Source organism: Corvus brachyrhynchos, unplaced genomic scaffold, assembly GCF_000691975.1.
Source record: "Corvus brachyrhynchos isolate BGI_N302 unplaced genomic scaffold, ASM69197v1 scaffold4, whole genome shotgun sequence".
NCBI lineage: Eukaryota > Metazoa > Chordata > Aves > Passeriformes > Corvidae > Corvus > Corvus brachyrhynchos.
Window position 1 is genome coordinate 5,148,072 of NW_008237878.1, and position 10,634 is coordinate 5,158,705.

The following is a 10,634-nucleotide window of genomic DNA, read 5'->3' on the forward strand; positions in this document are numbered from 1 at the left end:
CAGCAGGAAGGATTCATGCACAGTCAGAAATATTGCCCCTGGTAACGCTCAACTACGTAAGGAAAATGAAAAGTTTTTAAAACCTTTTCCCCCTCTTCCTGCCCCCAGCTCTGAGGGATGGGACCGGGACCATGGGAAATGTCGGAGTAACTTTGTCGCAGTGAGAGGTTGTTACGGCTTACAAGTTTTCACAGCCAGGAGCCCTGCCAGCAGAAATTTATGCCTCCATTTCAGCAGTAACGATGCTTCCCAGAGCTGTCGGCCGGCAGCCGGCTGGGAGGCAGCGGCAGGGCGTGTGGGGGACTCGCCATGACATAACCACATTCCTGCGGCATGAGGAGATACTCCCAGGCTGCAGCAGGGGCAGCACAGCCCCTTCCCTGCTCCCACCCCACCACTGCGGTTCTCAAGCCCTGAGGAACACGAATGAACCCATCAGCTGCGCGGGCTTTGGGTGATTTTGGGGCAGAGCGGCTGGAAAGTTGCCCATTGGAAAAGGACCTGGGAATGTTGGTTGACAGCGGCTGAACATGAGCCAGCATGTACCCAGGTGGCCAAGAAGCCCAGTGGCATCCTGGCTGTATCAGCAATAGTGTGGCCAGCAGGACCAGGGCAGTGGATGTCCTCCTGTACTGGGCACTGATGATGCCACAGCTCAAATCTGGGTTCAGTTTTGGGCCCCTCACTACACAAAAGACACTGAGGTGCTGGAGTGTGTCCAGAGAAGGGCAACAGAGCTGGGGAAGGGGCTGGAGCACAAGTCTCCTTGGGAGTAGCTGGGGGTGTTTAGCCTGGAGAAAAGGAGGCTCAGGGGGGACCTTATGGCTCTACAACACCTGAAAGGAGATTGTAGCCAGGTGAGGGTTGGGCTCTTCTCCCAGGTAACAAGTAACAGGACAAGAGGAAACAGCCTTATGTTGGACCTGGGAAGGTTTAGATTGGATATTAAGGAAAATTTCTTCACCAAAAGCATTGTCAAACACTGGAACGGGTGGTCTAGGTCAGTGGTGGAATCACCATTCCTGGAAGTGCTTAAAAGCCACGTAGTTGGGGCACTGAGGAACATGGATTTAGTGGTAGCTCGGCAGTGCTGGGTTAATGGTTGGACTTGGTGATCTTAGAGGGATTTTCCAACCTAAGGGATTCAGTGACTCTGTGTTCAAGGGCCTGTGTGCCCTGCAAGTGCACAAAACCTTTAAGAATAGACTTAGAGCATTAAAACACCCCAACTTTGATTATTCTCGCTTTTACAACCAATCCTATGCTAAATTCCCTCAGCACAAACATACAAGGCCAGGAGCTGCAACTTCATCACCTCGGAAGGGAAACCGGCCTGCCGCCCCCTCAGACAACGAAGCCGTTCTCCAGTTGTATTTGACCAGTTTGCAGCTGCTTCATCACCCCCTGCCACTTTGCTACTGGATATTTGCTGCTGTCAAGGAACCTGGGAGAAGATTTCTGCTTTGCAGAAGGAAAATTTGCGGTTGCTGTGAGAACCGCAGAAAACTCAGCACACCACTGCCAAGGCTGGCGAAGGAGCAGGAGGAAGGCTCCTGTGGGGCCAAACCAGCCTGTCACAGGACAGGGAATGGCTCATCTGTCTGTATGGAGCTCCCAGGCTCTGGGCTGTGGCTGGCCCCGGTACCTGTGCCCGGGGAGCACCAGCAGCCCCAGTGTGTTAACAGCCAGATTAGTGTTTTTCCCACAGGATCGAAGCCTCTCACTTGGAGTCTTCTCACCTACTGCTCCCAGAGAGATAACACAGGTGTGCTGGCATGTGCCCCACTCAGCCCCATGCTTTAAGATGCAGTCATACCAGCTGCTTGCCAGCCAGCGATGGCTGTGCCAAAGGGACTAAAGTCCGTGCAGAACAGAGGAAGAGTTTTACATACAAAGTTCAACAAAGGGGAGATATGTCCAGAAGACAACTGCTGTGCAGGAGGCAGGAGAAGGAGACTCCTTGTGGGTGCACCTGGCCCTCTTAGTGCATCTTGCAAGCTGGGGGCTGTTTCTGGTCCCTAAAGGAGCTGCTGCCATCTCCCTCCCCAGGCTTGAGTCTCAGAGAAGCCAAAAGCAAACAAGGGCCCCCAGAGGTACCTGGGCGGCCACCATGCTGTGCCTGTGCAAACAGCCAGTGCCTCTGAGAGGGCAGTGGTGATAACCCTGAGCTTTGCAGAGGTCCTGCAGCCCTGCACTGGTGACATCCTCACTGCCAGGCCCCCATGGGGCTCCCACATAGCACAACTAGCCCCAGCTGGATCAGATCACCTCCATCCTGCTGCAAACTCTGTTATCACCAGGGCTATAAAGATAAAACCACTTACCTGGGCTGCTCTATCTATAAATCACTCTTCCCTCCCTCTTCTCTACCAGTATTGCAGCAATGGGGCAGCCGGAACTAAGGCACAGCGACCACCCTCAAAAAAGGGGTCTCAAACCATGCCCCAACTCTGTCCCCCTGTTACATTTGGCTCTTGCTCACTCTGATTAGTAGGACTGGGCTTGGCAGGGCTCTGTTTTTCCCCTCTGTGTCATACCAGGCTCTTGGTTGCTGTTTTAACCTGTAGGGAAGTGACAATGCGTACAAGGACAATGTTCCTTGCTTGGAGTGCCGTACCAGATGGCTGATGTGCAGTGCAATGCCAGCTGCTGCAGTGGCTGAATTGCCCTTTGAAATACATAGTTTGAAAAGGATCTATTTTTACTTTTTGGTCCTTTTCAATTAGACAGCTTGTGACTGGGCTCACTCTCAATATTATCTCCCATTTCAGGACTATGAGGCACACAAGGAGCAAGAGGTGCCAGCTGCCCAGCTAGCTCCACCAGTAACACCTTTCTGATGCCATCTTCTCCCATTAGCGTATGATTTTGGGCCTGCTTCACAAAATCCAGGAATCATCATTTTGAGAAAAGCAGGAACCTGGGAATTTCAAGTTTTGCCCTATAAGCCAAAGGTTGAGCCAGAGCAGAGTGAGGATCTCCCAAGAGGAATCTCACATTTTTAGGGAAAGTATATGGCCAGAGAAGATCCTAGGAATTGGTAAGGCAGTGATTGTGCCATGGGGTGGGTGATCTATTCAGCTTTCTTCCTGCCCTGTTTTCTCCCATCTGAGAACTCCGGTTTCTTTGGACAAACCCTTACCGAGCTGTCCCCATACAGCCAGCCCCCTAGTTCATGCAGGGAACACACAGCCCAGGATTTTTCAAACTGCCACTTTCCTCCTGCCCACCCTGGGGTGGTGTCTTCCATTTGTTCTGGGACAACGGCAACACCCTGCCCTTTTCCCCCAGCTGGTGCTTCTTGCACCCACACACCCGCCTTTCCTCTTTGAGGGTGTTGCTGGGCAGAGCTCAGCTGCAGGACATTGTTATGCTGCAATATACTCACTAATAGCAGAACTGACTAACAGCTACGCAGGGGGAAGGGTGGCTTTAAGCTGGTGACTGCTGGCCAGGTCCAAGTGCTTTTCTTCTGCCTTTTATTATTCCTAATTCTCACCCAAATCAATGTGATGCTGTCCACAGAGGCCTCTGCCATTCCTTCTGTTTCTGCAACATGTTTAAAACGTTAGATTCCTTTTGAGTAGAGGAATGCCCCCGAACACATGGCCTCACACGTACAAGCATTTATGGAGGAAGTTAAATTCTCTAATTGCTTGGCTGGATCAAGCCCAGGCTGCTAGCACTGCACTGAGCTGAGCAGCAGAACAATGCACAGCCCTTGTGTCCTTATGCACCAGGCAAGGCTTATCAGCCCATGTAGGGGCTAATAAAGCAGCTTTCAAATGAGTCAGTAGACTTAAGTCTTCTTTTATGCAAGATTTCTGTCTGGGAATATTTTTGTGGGAATGTTTAAAAAAGAGAAAAGAGTATGACTTCAGCCTTTTGCAGAAAGCAAATCCACTTAAAATGCTTTTGGTGTTGATTATTCACCATCATGAGAACACTGCAGTGGGGACGGTAGAACCGAGCACCGCAGTGTCACGCCTTTCCTCTGAAATAGCTGGGATGTTGTGTTTTCACTCACTCTGTGCACTGGCATTCTCACCCCACTGCTGCATCCTGGGGCATGTGCCAGGAGAGCCAAACAACCTCTCCCTTTCGCTGGACACGGGTCAACAATTTTGTTTATGTCACACAGAAGAGTTTTGGTTTGTTTAAAAAATATACCCTGTTCCCCTGGAAAGCGTTCCTTCCTACGCTACATCCAGCTGTCCCAAGGAGGAGCTTGGCCGCTCCTCTGCAGTCAAACACAACTATTCATCTGTATCTCAGGTTAAAACAGCTCCTGAAGACTAACTGGGGAACACTTGGAATTCTGTGCAGTCCATGAGCTCTGGCAGATGTGAGCTGCTTAATTCCAACTTTACACCATCATTCCTGCAAGCTCCAACTCATGGAGTAAAAGCACAAGCAAAGAAATTCAAACCCTGAGAAAAATGGGTGTATCATCTTAGGAAGAGAGCTCTGGTTACTCTGAGTGCAAACACAAGCAGTAGGTAAGGTTGGAAGTAAGCACAGAAAATGTCTAATGAGGCCCGTGCCTGCGGTATCTGCTAGGGGCAGGAAACCCTGATTAGCTGCACACTGGAGCATTGTGTGGGTTTGTATAGGATCTGACTTCCCAGGTCATGAAATCAGATCCTGAGTTATTTTAAAAATGAGCTGCTATTTCAAATTATTTTTCAACTTCATGTTTGATATGTCAAGTCACATTTATTTGGGTAAGCTATGTTTCGCTCGGACACCCACAGCGCAGCCATCGCCGCATTCCTGGTGCTCGGTGGGGGTTCTGGCTGAGAGCAGGCACTGCTGTGGGGACATTTGCACTGCCAGGCATTGTCCTCAGGTACCAACACAACTTTGTTTGGATTTAGGAAAGAGAGATGCTTATACATGGCTGTGAATATATGTTTTTTCATTTAAAATCAACTTCACAAATCAGAAGTAAAATTAAACCCCCTGCAGCAGTTTATCAGTCAGAAAAACAGATGAACCAAGAAAAAGAGATGAACTTCACAACATTTACATGGGAACAAGCAGCAAGGGTATTTTGGACAAATAAATTAGGTGAATTCCTGCATGAGACACTCCCAGGGAATGCCCTGTCCTTGCTTTTCCAGTATGTGCTAGATGGATTTCAGTTTAGTTGTCTCCTCTGATTTCAGGATAGCAGAAAGCACAAGCAGCCTTGCTCTTGGGCTGTTTACAGCCTGTGTCAAAACCAGAGGTTTAAATTCCAGCTGTGAGTCTCCCTGGGACCCAAGGCAAAAGCAGCACTGTAAGTTCTGGCAAAACACTGTGTTTGCCAGATGGATGGCTGCTTTTGGCACCAGTTTCAGCTTCTGGATACATATATAATGCAGTAAGACATATATATACATACATATAATGCAGCAAGAACTCTGTGCAGAAGAAAAAACATGTTCTTCCAGACACAGAGAGATGAAAATTGCCCCAGACACAACTGCTACTAGAAGCAACTGTTGCTTGAATAGACCTTCGAATGATAAATTTCAATACAAATTCCAGAACAAGCTATATTTTTCAGCATACTTCTAGAGATTTCTCTGCCTAAAGACATCCCTCTGTCCAATTTGGACTGAACTGCTGCTGCAGGCTCTCATATTGCTGTCTTCCTTGGATAACAGAGCAGGAAACAGAAGATGGAAAAACTCAGAACAAGTTGTATCAAAGGTCCTAGCCAATATCTGTATAATGCAGAGCTTCTTTGCCTTCCATAGAGCTGCTGAATAAGGAAAATGCAATCCATATGATGCAATCCATTTGATTCATGCTTTGACTTGAACAGCTTGTCTGGGTTTGGCTTTGCTTGGTAGAGATCATGGTAACGAAAGGAGAGGTTTAATGACGACTTCATCAATTGAGAAGAAACACTTCTATTGTCTTGCAGAACCCAGTAAATAGGTAATGGGTGAAGGAGATGTGTGGTGTGTTTGGAAACCTTTGACACGGGAGGCTGGGAGGACCCAGCTGTGATGCTGAGCCAGGCTCGGTGCTGCCAACTGTGCGGCAATGCCATTTATGGTCACTTAGTCATGAAATCCCATCGAGTTATGGTGCCTGCGGCTTCTGAAAAAGCAAACCTTTAACTACTGTGAGCCTCAGCTGCTGGATCTTTAGTGTTACTGGCTGGATGCTGGGTTAGAGGATGAGCTGCCCCACGGGGATGTGAGGATTAGCATCTGCACACTGGCTTGAATGTGCTAGAATTTATTTTATGGCATTTGTTATGCACGGCTTTTGTTTTAATGCACAATGCTGTCCTGTGTTTGGATAAGGCTATTATGTGCCAAAAAATTATAAATATTTAAAATCTCCTGATTTATTTCTAAAGCTACCCGGGTGCTATAGCCCGTGGCCCAGTTATTCTTTTTCCAAGCCATTGCCTTGACAACTCACAAGTTTTGACAGCCGCAGGGTACAAACCCTCAGTGTGCTGCCTCTTTGACAGAAACCTTTGAAAAAGATGGAGGCATCCTGCTGGCTTTTCCCCACACATTTCTGCTGAGACATGACGCATCTTCAAAGTCACTTGTGTGGGGTTAATTGTAGTGTGGGAAAAAAAAAAATCATTGCTCCTTGTGTATTAGCAGCACCACTGAAATCTTTAAAAGGTGACATTTCTGTTGCACAGATTCTCTGAGGTGATAGTTAAACCACAACCTTCCAGGGGCAGAGAAAAGTCCTTCTACCTGCGAAGACTCAGCCTGAATCCTCAGCCATGGCCGATTCCTGCTCTAAGCAAAGTGTGCAGATGTTGGATTAACAGTTGAGATTAATTCCGATTCTTGTCCTCTTACAATCAAAGCAAGCTGTTGCTGAACAATGCGTCAAGCAGAGAGCATGTACAGTGTCCCAAATGGCCGGGATCTCTCATGTATGGCCCATGACTTGGAGTAATCCAAGAACATATCATCACATGAGACTGTTATAAGTTGATTACCCTGAAACAGACCTGACTTCATTAGTCACCCCATCATGCGCTGCCTGTTCGCTGATGTCAGTGAGGGCCCGTGCCGCCGCTCCCCACACCCTTCTGCTTTTGCACAACCAGGCTTCAACAGACCTTTCCTCAATGAAACAGCCGGTGTTAGAGCTGCCATTTCCCTCTGCTGTTAATATGCTCCAAAAAAACTAATGGCAAGTGTCCACCATGGAGTCCCATGGTACCATTCCAGGGCCCCCAAAGATATGATAAATGAGATTAAATTTCCATTAAGGATTGTCAATGATCCCAAAAAGAGCAGCAACATACCTGCAAAGGCCAGCCAACTTTTATTTACCTTTACAGTTTAAACTGTGCTCCTAATTTTTTTTTTATTCCTACCAGCAAAGCAACTCCCTGTGAGTTCAGAGAGCTTAATGCCATATTCTGGTTTGAGAGACATTCTGCAGTAACTTTTTGCTAAAAATAGAGTATGCCATAATGAATTGCCCTTACAATTTATTCCATTTGTCAAGGCTGTATTTTCGAACACAAAATATACTGAGCAGTTCCATGATAAAACAGTGAGTATGTGGCAGTGGAAGCCCTCTGCTGCTGAATTAAATCGTTTTTGTTTTTTTTTTTAATTCAGCCTTGCAGTGAATTACCATAGAGGAAGCCTATTTTTAAAACAGTGGAAAAAAATCATTGCTGTGTTTTTACAACTGCTTAAAGAGAACCAAGAAAGCAATGACAGTGTTCTTCCTTCCTTGTATCTGCCTCTAGCAAGTAAAGGAAGAACGGGATGGAAAGATCCTTGACATACAGGACAAATCAAAAGAAAAAAGTATCCACCCCAGAGCACAGTATTGAAATCTGCCTCCCTTTCTGCCTATATACATACATCCACACAAATATCTACCCATATAAATATGCACATAAGGTATTTCTGCAAGGCATACATTAGTTCATTTGTAATAATATACAGTACCAAGATGGTATTCCAGCAAGTACAGATTCATAGGTTAGCTTGTCTTTACTTCTCTGTCTCTTGATGAAACTTGAAACACGTGTTCATTTGTGTTAAAGTGTCTTCCAACTTCATTTCAAAGGAAATGCAGTTTTTCAGGTCAAATGTGACCCCCATAAGAATCCGATCACAGAGCAGTACAGAGGGACTCTCTCATCAGTAGATGAGACAAGGCATTGATGCCCAGCCTTGCAGTTGCTGCCACAGCCGGATATCACACTTGTGGCCAGGCAGGTCCCAGACAGAGCACCTCTCCTGATCTCAGTCACCCGTGCAGGCGAGGGGGTGCATGCAGGGGCTGCCCCTCTTTGCCACCAGTCAACCAGAAACGTTGATCAGACCATAGCTGCAAGGGTCATCTGTGACTGGGAAGAAAGGAACGAAACAAGATCTGTTCCTCAGAGCAGAAATTATTTTGCTTTTTTCATTCTCTTGCCATAAAGCAGTCTTTGTTTCCCAATAATCATGAAAGCAGTCAGGATGCAAAAGGCTGAATTCTGATTAAAAGCCCTGTGATGTACAGGGAAGGGCAGCTGCAACATGGGTTGCTGCATCCAGACCACCAGCACCCCATCAACCCTGCATGGTCCCAACAGCAGCAGCCCTGACTGTGCCACTGCCCTTGTCCTGAGTCTGACAGGGTGAGCTGGGTTTGCATGTCCATGCCAGAGCTTTGCTGAGCACTTCACATCTGGTTTTGTGCCTGAGTGCTTCTGATGGGATGGATGGATGGATGGATGGATGGATGGATGGATGGATGGATGGATGGATGAAATGGTGGAAAAATGGATGGATGGATGGATGGATGGATGGATGGATGGATGGATGGATGGATGGATGGATGGATGGATGGGACAGGGTGAGCTGGGTTTGCATGTCCATGCCAGAGCTTTGCTGAGCACTTCACATCTGGTTTTGTGCCTGAGTGCTTCTGATGGGATGGATGGATGGATGGATGGATGGATGGATGGATGGATGAAATGGTGGAAAACCACTCAATGAAACTGCTGTCCTTATGTGTGCAGAGCATGGGATGAAATTTTGCTTTGCTGGGTCTATGGAAAAAATTACTTTTATTGAAAATTTTTAGTAAATATGTAAGTTAAAAATAGAGGTCCTAATACTAATTCTATCTTTTTCCTATGTAATTCCTATTCACTGTCTTTGTTATAGAAAAAAAACGTCTGAAGCTTCAACTTTCAGTATGGCACGGGCACAAAATGATATTAAAGAGTGTGCATTACTAGGTGTGGGAGTGAAAAGGAACGGAAATTAAAATATTATAAGCAATCAGCTAATCCGGATGTGGAATGGTTGCTAAGGAGTCCCAACCCAGGCCAAAGTCAATAAGCAATTAGTATCTATTAAAAGATGAAGTATAGGATGATGGGAGAAAAGCCCTTGAGAAAAGCCTCAGCTCCATGTTTCGAGGTTGCTTTCCCCTGGGTTGGACAAGCCTGCGCTGACAGCAGAGAGCTGCTCACAGAGGCACAACCTGCCCTGGTTGCAGCATCTCTATGCCCTGTCACTGCTTTTGCTCTGTGAATTAAAGCTCTCACTTAATGTCAGTTTTTATTTGAATCCTTCCTGCTGCTTGGCTCAGTAATTTGAAGTGGCTGCTGTGCCATGAGATACACCTCAACATTTCAGTATAGTAAATCTGATCTCTGATTTCTTTGATTTCAAACAGGAGACAATGCTGATTGGGAAACAATGGAAGCTTAGATATAACTCCCACTTTCCCTCATCTTCATATTTGCTTCCTTCTTAATTTATTGTCAACAAATGCATCTAATATAACTTAGTCTGGGGGAAGGATCTATTAGGTCACTGGAGAGAAACCACAGTGTCATGGTTTAGTGGAGGCATTAGAATAACACCCTTGAAAGAAAATAATTGAAAATCTGTGTTCTAATTTTCTAGCTGAGAATAGCTATAGTAATTTAATAAAATAAGACTTTATTGATTGTGTTTTAATGGATCTGTTTTATCTGACAGAGTTCTGCACCTTTCAGCGTGGCAGCCTTGATGTAAATAAGTAGACATACACACACTTCGCTTGAATCGGTGGAGCAGCTCCTGGTAGCAAAGCCAAGACCGTAAGTGGGTGCAGGATTGGACCCAGGAGGAGGGTGAGCGGGTGGGCACAGGCTTCCCTCGGGGTACGTCACGCAGGGACACCTCACCGCAGCTATCATTGACCCAGTAAGTGTCATGAGATGTCTCGGCGACCTGCAAAGATTCAGCATGCAGCAAGGCAGCTGGAGTAGTTCTATTGACTGCTGTCGTCAAATGAGTCAGCAGCAAGTCACAGTCTTGTATGTCAGCAGGGAGTGGCGCGCCAGGAAATCAGTCACTAAAGTAGGGGAAAAGCACAGAACCCCCCAAGAATTCGAACCTTAATTGACTGCTTTTAGAAGTTTCTATAATCTTCAAATGGCCGATAAAATCGTGTGTGTCGGCACAGAGGTTGCTGTCCCTTTGCCACATCGCATCTCGTGTAAGCACCCCCAGCCTCTCCCGGCGCGGGCTGTGCAGAATCAAATCCCCCCAGCCCAAAGCCCGGGCTCTGCCTGCCCCCTACACAGTTCTGCAGGCCCAGCGAGGGGTCACCCACCCGTGGCTGCATCCACCCTCGGACGGCTGGCGGCCTGA

General features: G+C 46.9%; 2 long non-coding RNA genes across 3 annotated transcripts in view; one reads left to right on the top strand and one right to left on the bottom strand.

Annotated features, from left to right (window-relative positions):
* Window positions 1–10,248, top strand: part of LOC108446269 — an 18,239-nt gene extending 7,991 nt beyond the window's left edge. For both annotated transcript variants that reach the window (XR_001861418.1, XR_001861417.1), the window contains one exon: window positions 9,978–10,248. This is a non-coding gene — a long non-coding RNA (uncharacterized LOC108446269). The remainder of the gene's footprint in view (window positions 1–9,977) is intronic.
* LOC108446270 lies at window positions 9,919–10,634 on the bottom strand. The gene is made up of 2 exons (XR_001861419.1): window positions 10,597–10,634; window positions 9,919–10,211 (listed from the first exon to the last, which is right to left on the bottom strand). It is a non-coding gene; the product is annotated as an uncharacterized LOC108446270 (long non-coding RNA).